Raw genomic sequence first — 12169 nt, 5'->3', positions numbered from 1 at the left:
GCAAGTCTGTCAGGGAGTGTGTGTGTGTGTGTGAGAGACAGTCTGCTTTATTTTTTTTTCACTGATCCATGAAGTGGTGTTTGTGTGTGTTTGACACGTCAGCGTGTAGTGTCTCCAGTTATGCTGTTTATCTTGCCTCCTGTGCGTCAGTCCTCTATACACACACACACACACACACACATACACACACACACACACACACACACACACACACACACTGGCCACTATGTCAAATGGAATTTCCAAACTTCCCGGAACTTCTTGGATGAAATTCTACATTTTTATTTCTCATTCCCCCAAAAATCCACATAGCTCTGTTCTGATTGCTCTCTGAGGCCTTCGCACATTGCACACACACACACACACACACACACACACACACACACACACACACACACACACATCCAGATCATTTCAAAAAGGTTCTTCATCCAGAGGTCTCTACATTAGTCATTTGTCCATAACCGCACAAGAATGTCCGCCGAGTGTTGTCATCTAATGATGGAAACTCACTGATTCATGTTTTTCAGTCACTGATGTGGCATTTGCTTCAATCGATGAAGAGATTAGGAGACAAATAAAGTCTCCCATTTATGTACTGGCTGCATGATGTTTAACTCTCTTGCTCTGCGTGTGTGTGTGTGTGTGTGTGTCGTGTCCGCCCATCACAGAGGGTCAGTGTGAGTTCTGGGCTCTCCGACACCAGCTGAGTTTCTAGTTGAGGAAACCCAGGGGGAGAAAAAATCAGGGTTTCCTCCCTGCTGCTAAAATTATTCCCCCTAATTATAATGATGGAGCCTTAGGTGAATGAAGAACACTCAAGGCCCTTCACTTCTGTCCTGCACTCCCTCCTCCTCCTCCTGACTGCATCCTCACCCTGCTTCCTCAGCAACCTTCATCCTAGGACACACACACACACGGCCACGCACAAATGCACACGCATAAACACCAAACCTGTAGCTCATACAAAGCAGGTCTTTATTCTCTCGGACGTGTCTCTGCTCTCTATGTTTTTGCACCTGTGTGTGTGTATATGTGAGTGTGTGTGTGTGTGTGCGCACGCTGGTATTTCCTCTCTTGAGCGGGTTACCAACCACAAACATACCTCCCTCTCTCTTTCCATCTTTTTCTCTTCCTCTCCCTCACTGTACTTCTTTTTCCTTCTATCCGCTGTGGACCATGAAAGACAAGCACAACCTTTCCTCCAGATCCCAGCCCTCACCTTGCGAGAAAAAAATGTTACATCCACATATGTAGCTGTAAATACACAGCAATTTATTGTAGCAGTCGTCTATTTAGAGCTTTCTGTTAAGCTCAATTTGCACAGATTGGAAAGATCTGGGTCGTCACGAGGCAGAGGTGTGTCCTTCCTGTACTGCCGATATTTTTTCTGGAACTGTTGTGCTTTCCACCACAATGGCCTGTTGCTAGTTTAAGGCTGTTGAATTGAGTTGTAAGTTCGTGTAAAGTAAGAAGGCAGAATTCATGAGTGAACTTTTATTTTCTCCTGTTGTTTGAGTTAATCTAGTATATTCGTGTGGGTGTCCCTGTCACCTCTGCACCGTATCACGAACCTTTGGTTACCATCATACACCTCCCTAATCCGCCCCCCACCCCTGGATAAGATGGGAGTTCTGTGCCACTGAGCACTGTTGAGTGGCTGCTCTGATATCACAACCAGCTGATTTCTTTCTTTGTTAATCTCTTTCTCGCTCTTGCTCCGTCTTTCCTCAATTCACACCATTTCAATAAAAAATAGTCTTTATTTATTCATTTTAAATTCACAACCTTGAAGAAGTATGGAAATTGTAACATTTATTGAAGTAGAGGTGTTATTTCTTCAGTGTGCTGCATGTCCAATTGTAAATTAATACAGACCAGGATTTAGTTTTCATCACATCAACAACATAAAAGCAAAATTGTCTCCTAACAATTTATTTCCTGTTTATCATACTGACAATTCCTGTTTCAGCACTTTCATTAATGACCATTACTAAATCAGGCAGTCATGCCGTGTTACCTTGAATTCAATAATAAAGTTTTGTTTTTCTCGCATGCCTCCATAGAAAATGGGCAAGCAAATTGATTTCTTGATTGATTGGGGACCCCGTTTAACAATAGATACATCAAAACATCTATTTACAACCAGTCACACAACTTGTGCAATATAATCCAAGTCTTATTCATTTAGTCATATGCACAGTACTTCCCAAACACATGCATTGTGGCTAAAAATCTTTAGATAAGTAAGTTTCTCTTTCAGTTCAGTTTTAAATAGCTTGGTTTCAGCAAAAAGGCATGTGTTAAATGTGGACCCCAAACAATCAATAGATCAATATATATGCAGTTTCCTGTGGAGGCATGCGAGAGAAGTTTTCTTCAAGATTTCAGGGTAACATTGCGTGACAAACTGGCATACAAATTGTCATATTGTGGGTAAAGTATTCCTTTAAATTTATCAGAGACTTACCACTTTACTTTTCTGTCCCTTATTCCATCACACTACTTGGTTAAATTAAGTTCTGGTGTAGTTGTGCAGGGTGACCACTGAGGCTGTATTTTCGCCTTGTGCCCACCACTCATAAAAATCAATATTGTCTGACACAGACAGCCCCTATACTGACACTGATCACCTGACAACACTGTATAAGAACCTGCCTGCTCTCATGCCTCAACCTTAAAGTCTTGGATATACCTCCTCCTCCTCCTCCTCCTCCTCTTCTTGTTCCTTTCTCCTCCACGCTTGAGTTTCTCACCTGAAGGTGTAGTGCAGACCAGTGTTGGTGCTTAAACACCATGCCAGTGCGCACTGGAGCAAAAAAGACACACACAGAACTCCTGACAGCGCGGTGTTGTCAGAACACAAAGCCGTCTTTTCCTTGGGCCCCTTGGGAACCTGAGAGAAATCACAGCCATCTCCAGACGTCAAATCCCTCCACTGGCCTCCCTCTGTCTTCTGTCTCCCTCTCAGGGTCTCCATCTTTCTCTGACTCTGTCCCTTTCTTTCTCTCTAGTGATAGATAGATAGATAGATAGATAGATAGATAGATAGATAGATAGATGGATAGATAGATAGATGCAGGATAGGACATAGGTGATGTAGGTGGTCAGATGAGGAAGTGGGTATAGGAGGTATTTGGGAGATGGGACATTCAGCCGGAGGGAATTGAGGTAAAAGGAGGGGCAAAGCGGCAGCACATTTTGGGGGAGGAGAGGTGGGGGGGCATTGGTGGGCTGTAGAGGAGGAATAGAGGGATGAGGGAGGGGTGTAACGCTGAGACGTGTCAGAAAAGGGCGCCTGGGCCTCCCTGTGGAATGTGGCCTGTCTGCCTCCCCAGAAAGAACAGAGCAAGAGAGAGGGAAGAGAGAGGGAAGAAAGGGAAGAGGGGGCGAAGACCAGTTCTGCCCCATCATCGAGGGGGAGAGAGAGGAGGGAGGAGAGGGAGGGAAAACAAAGAGCGGAGTTATGGGGCGAGAGGAAGGAGAGGTGGAAAAGTGAGAGTGCGGTGGAGAGTGTATGGCACTTTGTTGAGGTGCCGGGCACGGGTGTAGACATGAAATGATGCATAGCAGAGGAGAAATGTAAGCAGGATAAATCCTAACAAACCTCAAAGTGTGTGTGTGTGTGTGTGTGTGTGTGTGTGTGTGTGTGTGTGTGTGTGTGTGTGGCTGGGAGGAGGGTGCTCTGACGAGAACCAGGTGTCTTCAATTCTTTCCTTTTCTTTACGTCTCTATCCCCCCCCCCCCCCCCCTTTTTTTTTTTTTTTTTTTGCAGATGTGAGTCCACACATTGAGCGCAGTCACTTCCCCTCACCCCTCCATACTCACCCATTTCATGTCTCCTCCTTTTCCCTCGCCATCAATGAATTGCTTCCAGCAGCTACAGTAGTAGCAGCCGGTGATGCCGGGAAGAGAGCAGGGGAAAGTAGGAGGGAGAGGAAAGAGAGAGGGATGGTGACAAAAAGGTGCCGTTTCCTCTTAGGAGTGCCACTCATCGGTCAGCTTAAACAACCAGGGAGAGCGTTTTTCTCCCTTTTCCTCTCTTTCTTCTCTCTCTCTCTTGCCCTTAACTTGCTCTTACGTGCAAATAGAAAGTGAGAGGCAGATTGTAGCGGTGGTCTCCCTTCCCCAGGGGTTTAAAGAGAACATTGGCTAAGAAAAAGGCAGTTTTAGAAATTGGTTAGGAGCTTCGATCCCCTCTCCCATTTGTCATAATCTATTTTTTCGCCAGCACTTCCCTCTTCTTTTTTTTTTTTTGCTCTCTCAAATGCGCATACACATCTTTGTTTCTCTCCCTTTTCTCTCGCATACTCACACAGGCAGTTACACACATGCACAGAGCTGATGTGAGTTAATGAAGGGTGTAATTAAGGAGCCACAGTGATGACTGGAGATCAGGGGGAACCGATACAGATCTCAGATATACACAAACACTGATGAAAGATAGCTGTATTTTTTTGTGTGCGCATGTGCAAGAGTGTGCATATGGGTTCGATGGTGGGAGCGCTTTGCAGACAGATGTATGAGATTGGTGTGTGCGTTAACAGATGAGGGGAGATGCTGGATGATTCAGATAACGTATGGCTTCCTGTTAGATTGGCTAGACTCAGTAATTATGGCCTGTGTAGATGGAGGCAGGGAGGTTTTGAGACGCGTGTGACTCCATAGCTCCGGCCACTCTGGCCTTTGCTAAATTATGGGAGGTGAATTTTGGTCACTGGGACAGTTATGTCCTGTTTGACCTCCAGCTCTCCGCCAGAGTTCACTTTCAGGTCAGGGGTGCAGAGGAGACGGAGGTGAAGGGGTGGCTAAAGGCTGCGAGGAGGTGACGAAAGTAGACATTTTCAGACACATTTTCTACTTTGTCAGTGCAGTGGGATTTAATTTAATTACATTATGCTCGCGTATTGTGCATCTGCATGACAGGTTGAATCCCATGTTCATCTGTCTGTCTGTGTCTGTCTGCATGTGTATGTGTGTGCATGTGTCCGTCCATCGTGTGTGCGGGCCAGTAAATCAGTCCCAGGCCTCTCTCTGAGTGCTGTCACCTCCTAAAAGCTTTCCCTCGGTCTGGGCCAGGCCTTCCTCTTTATGTTTGAGGTCAGTATAGTTCGCAGGTCACCAGAGGTCATGCTGAGACAGAGGAGGGGCCAGTTGGGTTGCCTAGCATCATAGAACACCCACTGCTGTTACCGCAGCGATACAAAGAGACCTATAGAACACCAACTTCCTCTAGGAGTCTTAAAGGCACCGGCAGGTCCCTTTATCCGTCTTCTTTGACTTTAACTTCCCTTTTTTCTCGTGCTGCTGATCTTTCTACACATGAATCTGCCCATGTGGAGTGATCACAACTACTGCATGCTGAATATTTAGATCTGAGACATCCATTCATACTCTAACTGCTTATATTGTTCAGGGTGGCACCCCCATGCACTGCAAACACTTTTGCATTCCTGCACTCCAGACATAAACAAAACACCACAAACACACCTGCAGATCTCATGGTGATGTATTTCCCATGACTCCCCTTCCTCATATTTCTCATTCAGTGATTTTTTTTTTCACACATTGAGACCTGATTCCAAGATGCAGAGATGTTGTATTTATGAGCGCCCATAAAAATTGTTTTATAGCTTTTTCCAGCCAGGCCACTGAATGTCAGAGAATCCACTGAGTGTGATTTTTGTTCTCACTATTGACGTCCTTTCAGATTCTTTTCTTTTGTATTTCTCTGCTCTGTGACCTCCATATACACTTTCACTCTCTAATTACAGAGTAATGTCTTGAGGAAAAGCCACCGTTTGACAAGTTCTTAAAACCATAGCCAGGGGTGCCCACAACGGGGGGCCAGTTGCTGGCCCCCCCACTGGCCCCCTCTGGCGAAAATAATTAGAGGCTGACACTACTGTCTTTAAGAGGCTGTGGTGCACTCATTGTTAAAACTAAAATTAAGGTAGTGGTATCTTGAGAAACTAGACAACCTAAGGCATTCATGGTGCCAACCAAGATGGCATAGCTTGTTGGCAGGAGGGCTAAATAACACTCCGAAGTTAGTCTAATATTGGCAAGGAAACATCTGGCACGGCCGTTTTCAAAGGAGTTTTTTGAACTCTCACCTCAACTTATCTGAATGAAAATGGGTTCTGTGGGTACCCACGAGTTTTCTCTAAACTTGAGTAGACTTCCATCCATCCATTCGTAATTAACCTAGCCTGCATGTCTTTGGACTGTGGGAGGAAGCTGGAGTACCCGGAATCACCTAACTTATGCATATATAGATACATAACACATTAAAACAGGATTGTTGCAGATCTCAAAGTGTCCGATGTACGGGTATCAGTCTGTGCACATCAGATAACTAGTGGCATTAACTGGAACTTAAAGGAAACCAATGTTTATCACTATGCGATTCCTTAACTCACTATATTTTCAACTAGCCTATATACTTCAGCAGCATTATTGAATCACAGAAATTTAGATATGGCTTTTGGATCTTGGTGAGCTGCCCTGCCCTTTTCAGTGTCCCCATCCGGCCACCCCTATGAAAGATTTCTGGTGGCGCCACTGATCATAGTCAATGGATACATCATAATTGTCACATTGAATGAAGTGGAACTGTAAAATCAACTTAATGTTTGAAGTTTAAATAAAGTTTATTATCCAAGCTGCTCTGGAGAAGCATGCTTCAATGCTACAGGTCTTGTGGATAAAGAGTAGACGGACAGTAGACATGGTCCACCAGGCCAGATCAGCCGGCATGGACACAGTCACGGTTGGTTGACCCAACCATCCAAGAGGCTCAGAGACAAGAATAGACAGATACCAACAGAAGGGTGTGTGTGTGTGTGTGTGTGTGTGTGTGTGAGTGTGAGTGTGTGTGTGTGTGTTTGTCCTGTCTTTGTTGTGGAGACTGAGTTATACACACATCCCCAGGCACCTGAAGGGGTTTGGTTGGGTTTGGTTGCCATGGGAGTGTTTGGAAGCACTTACACCAGGCAGACCTAGCTGCGCTGTCAGGTAAATAACACACACATGCGCGCGCGCACACACACACACACACACACACACACACACACAAGCGGGGAGGGACACTCTTCATGGAGAAGTTTCTGAGGGTGAAAAAGTTGATTGTTGAACCTCGCTCTTAAGAGGGTATCGCCATGGTGACTGAGACCTTTTTAGGAGGTCGTAGGTCAGCGAGCAAAGCTGCATGACCTCATTACTACTTCTAGTCAGTGACACTGGGGTGTGACTGTGAGTGTGTGTTTGTGCATGGATGTCTGTTCACACTGGTCACCGTCTTCTGCTTTCTTGTTCACAAAGCAGCAGCTGTAATTGGTTTTAATTGACATGTGCTCGGATGCAGTGTTTCAGAGTTCATTAAGGGGCAAAGCATTCAAAAAGGGAAAGAATTAGTTTACAGCCTCCACCCTCACAGGTCAGACAAACCTCATTTCTTGGTTTGAGTCTCATCTCTTCTCTTCAAGCCCCTCACTCCCTCCCTCATTCCCCCACTCCGGACTCACAGAAAGTGATGGACGCCGAGAGGGGAAGGAGGGAAAGCGAAGAGTAAAGACAAAATGTGCAACGCTTACAAGGCTGCTAGGCAAGTAGTTACCCTGGAAACAGTCGAGAGCCCGGCGGTGCACACAATGAACGCACACACATACACACCACGCACACAATAGGTGCAGAGGGCTAAAGTGTTGCTAATTAGCTAGTCTGCGCTGGTTCTTTGTGTGAGCCATTTTAAAGGAGAGATTAGAGTCAACAGGGAGGAGGAGAGGAATGTAGCTCTTCTCTCTCTCTTTGCTTTCTTCTTGAGCTCTGGGACAGTGTGTGACGGCCATGTTTTTTTTTTTTTCACCTGAGAGACAGAGTGCATTTGTTGTCCTGTCGGTTAAGTTTTCCATAACTAAAAACATCTGAAAAACAGCTAGTGTAGTGGAACTTAACTTGAGTTGATGTCTTTTCATTAAGACAATCCTAAAAAGTCAAATCGGCAAATACCAAACTCCTAGATTTCCTTTTCTTGCTGCTATTTAATATTCAGTATATGAATATGGGTATTCATGAAAACTTCATGAGAAGCTTTTTTTCTGTTGTCACTCAACTTAATTAAAATAAGATCATAATTAAGGCCATAAATACTGCTCTAAATTTATGCTCATTCAAGGACAGATTTTCCAAAGAAAGACCTCATGTTTTATATGATAACATTTTACTCACCATTTTCATTGCTTTATAATTAATATCAGACACGGCAACACTTAATTTAACTCTGTTTAGCTAGGGATGCACCGTTTTATCAGCCAAACGTAGGTATCTAATTTCACCTTGTCGACTGCCATTGGCCTATCAGCAAATAAAATGACAGTCACCAGTGTTAATCTGTTGTGTCGCATCAATTTTGCGCAGGCTTAAAAGCAGGGCTAGAGACTAATGTCGTCCCATCATCCCATCGTCCCGGTGACCATAGAAAATGCATTAAGAGGGGACAGAGATCTTCACTAGGAAGCCATCGGGACGAAAGGGCGCAGTAAACTCACTGTGAATGCATCTGGAGATGTACTATGTGTCCTGTGATGAAATTAGCAGGAGGAGAGATAGTTAGCATTAGCTGGTAGCAGCAGGTGGCTGGAACTAACAGCTGGTCGAGGTTGCATTGAGTTACATTATGATGCATTCAAGCTCTGTTTCAGTAAAAATGAGTATTAGGTAACGGTAAATTTTATCGTTATCATGATGTTTTCAAATGTTATCCTGTAAAATGCAGCTTTTGGTGACAAACTTGAATACATACAGCTGTTTGAAGGAGAAATTTGATGATGTTTTTACAGCAATATAAAATCGATATTAGAGAAGGAAGTAGGAAATATGTAACAAGGCTTTTTAAGAACTTTTTATGTTTTATATGTGAAAGATTATATTAAAGGATGTTTCAGAAATTTATATGACTTTTATGTGCTCATTTCAAAGATAGTGTAATAAAGGACTGAATGACTTTAAAACAGTTCAGCTATTTCTTTGTTTCCCTGGCACAAAAGAGGCAATAAATAACAACAAAAACAAAATAAAATACAACAACAGAAAAAAACATCGGTATTAGCTTATTTTAAACACTGGTATCGACTCAGAATTTCCCAATTGCATCCCGATATTGCGCCAATTATTGTAGGTGACAATGAAGATGAAAAACTGTGTGTACACACAACTGCATTAGGTACAGTAGGTCAAAGTTGAACCAGCTGTATTGTGGGTTTCCTCACCATAAAAAAAAGTTTAGGTAATAACATTTCGTGTCTTTGTCTTTGCTCTTTTTACTTGTCCTGATGGACTCCTAACAGTTGTCGAGCAGAGTTCCCACTTTCTCAGAATCTCTGAACAAAACTGTTAATTTAAGAAATTTAATAATGGTGATATAAAGATAACCGCATGAACAAAAATAAGACCCTGTCAAAAAAACGTTATAAAATAATAGAGGTTGGACCGGGCTTTGAGGTATTTTAAATTGAAAAATGTGCCCGCTCACATCTGGTTGTATTGACCCTCTTACTAAATCACACAGTCCAGCGCACGCACACACTTCCCCATTTCCCCTTTTTGGAACGCACCCCACCCCTGCTTCTCATTTGGGGAAGTTAAAGATTTTGTTCTTGTTCAGACCTTCTAACTTCTTGTACAGCAGCCAGCCTTTGTTGTGCCTGCCCACTTCCGGTGTTTGTATGTGTCTGTGTGGCAAGGGTGGGTGCGAGGGTGTGTCCATCTCCATCTCCGCAGCCGCAACCAGGTGTAAAAACCCTCTGAACCGAAAACATGAAAGAGTTATATTTCCATCGAAGCGGGCAGCCAGGCTAATACTTTTACAGGCCACTGACTAGGAGCGTGTTTTTCTGTTTAACCAATAGGCGTCTGTGTGTGTACATTTGTCTTTATGTGTGTAATATGTGTCTGTGTATGCATGTGCACATGGCAGACAGTCTGTGTTTGTGTATGTATGTGTTTTCCCTCTGTCTCCTGAGCGGAGTCTTGGCAGTGTCTTGCATGTGTTATTAGTTTGATTTTTTTTTTTTTTTTGGATATTAATAATAACAGTTAAACGGTTTCCATATGTGAGGCCTGGTTGCCAGGCTAGTGCTATCCTCATCATGGGCTGGCCTCGCGCAGTCTAGCCTCACAGGAGTTGCTCTGGTTGGGCAGAAGAAGCAGCTTAAACTCTGGAGGTCACCCAGCTAAGACCCAACACCTAAGTGGCCTTGTCTTCCCAGGAGCATGACCAAACTACTTAACTGTCCTACCTTATACAAGATGAGGGCTAAATATTACAAGGTACACTGTGTGTTTATGTGTGTGTGCGGGCGTGTGTGTGTGTTTTCCGCTGTGGGCTGGGTCTGTCTGGAGTGAGACCTTCCTCCCCTGCCAAACGAGCTGTGTTGAAAACCGCAGGGAAACTGCATATGTGTATATAATGTATGACGTGTATTTGTGTGTGTGTGTGTGTGTGTGTGTGTGTGTGGAAGGAAACTGCTGTAGAGCTATTTGCCATCAATTAGCCGCCTGGACTGAGATGAGGCCTACAGTACAGAGGGAGCTGCTTTTATATTCTCAGGAAGGGAGTTCCTCTCTCTTTCTGTCCCTGCTCACCTCATCATTATCTTTAATTGTCTATCTCTTTATGCCCATTTCCCTTCACTTGACAGGGAAAAAAGCTGACAACATCTCCTTAGGAAGATGGGTAGATTTCTTTCTGCGTGTGTGTGTCTTAAAGATGTATGATGATGAATTGTGTAATGATATAAAGCAGTCCTGGGTATTCAGTCAGCTCCTTTTTATGACTGTGCGTATACCCCTGTGAATCAATAGAAACATTAGATGAGTGTAGGGACATAGTTGAAGGGGAGAGGTTTTCTCGTTTCACAAAACAGTTTTGAACTGAAGAGAACCATCTGGAAAACGGCAGGGTCCCCGGAGTTTAGAACAGGTCCCTTTTGTGAAAAATAGGATGTGAAAAAAACTCTAAAATCGGCCAGGGTTTTCAAACATTACGGCATATTTTGAAGTTCTTTTGGAGTTTGTGAGTTTTTATTGCGTTGGCTCTTGGACGCGGTCTTTCCTCTCTTTAATGGTCAGTCTGGGCCCAGAGAAGCTTGCTTCAGCCGTTTTAAAACCTCAGCTCTCGAACGGTGCCTTTATATTGCGGAAACATTACATTAAATAGCTGAACGGGATTGCGGCTGGCTGGTGTTTCTGAAGGTGTCCCAGATAGTTCCAGCTCGGCGGCGGCAGCAGCAGCCTAAACAGATTGAGGTATTCAGTGTCGTTTGAGCTCAGTTATATTGGTGGACAACTGGTTTGAAGCCCCCGTTGCTATGAGCGAAAACAAATGGCAGGAAAGCTGGTGAAGGGAGGCCGGAAAGACCTGATTAATACCAGAGAAGGAGAAGGAGTACGTGAGGAAGAGTCAGGGGTAAGGGGCAAAGTCTTGGCAGAACATGGTTTTTTTGTAACCCACCGTGAAATTGAGCGGCTTTAGCAGGCTTTGGTTCAGGCTGCCCCTTACCCCTGTATGTTTACCCCTGGAAACCCCTGATCTGCCCCAAATATATACACCACTCCCTGTTCCCTTACACCTTTGACCTGTAGTCAAATTACATCTAACTTTGAAGGCTTTGACTGTGTCGTGAAATCAGTGTATTTTTGCCTTTGTATATAGTTGTAATTATTATAAACAAGTTTTCTCACAACAGTGTTGCTAGTGCTTGAGTTTCTCCAGTTGCTTTAAGTGTTCACTTATTATTATTTTACCTGCTCAGCAGACCTGGTCCCTTTCTTGTGCTACAGAATAAGTTATATTTTTGACCTAACATAATCCTACAAATTTCCCATTAAATTTAACATCTTGTGGAAAACATGAGCATCAGTGAAATTACCTCCTGTTATATTTAGTTGGCATAAAAACTTCCAGACGTTGGCCTTGATGGTTGCATGGTTAACAACTACAACAAGCTACAGTATGAGACTGTCAATCTTCCCAGCAATTGAAACAAAAACTGTATGTGGTTTTTATTGTTAGACCATTTTATCGATGATGTATTCCTCTAAAATGCAACATGCGACAAAGCTATTGTAACTGTCCTTTAAATATTGATGTACTAATCCTACATACGGC

General features: G+C 43.7%; 1 protein-coding gene across 5 annotated transcripts in view; it reads left to right on the top strand.

Annotated features, from left to right (window-relative positions):
• Positions 1–12169, top strand: part of foxp4 (forkhead box P4) — a 257342-nt gene that overhangs the window by 190115 nt on the left and 55058 nt on the right. The window lies entirely within an intron of this gene.

This window comes from Epinephelus fuscoguttatus, linkage group LG1 (assembly GCF_011397635.1).
Source record: "Epinephelus fuscoguttatus linkage group LG1, E.fuscoguttatus.final_Chr_v1".
NCBI classification, from domain to species: domain Eukaryota; kingdom Metazoa; phylum Chordata; class Actinopteri; order Perciformes; family Serranidae; genus Epinephelus; species Epinephelus fuscoguttatus.
Note: the sequence above shows the minus strand (reverse complement) of the source record. Positions and strands in the feature narration are given on the sequence as shown.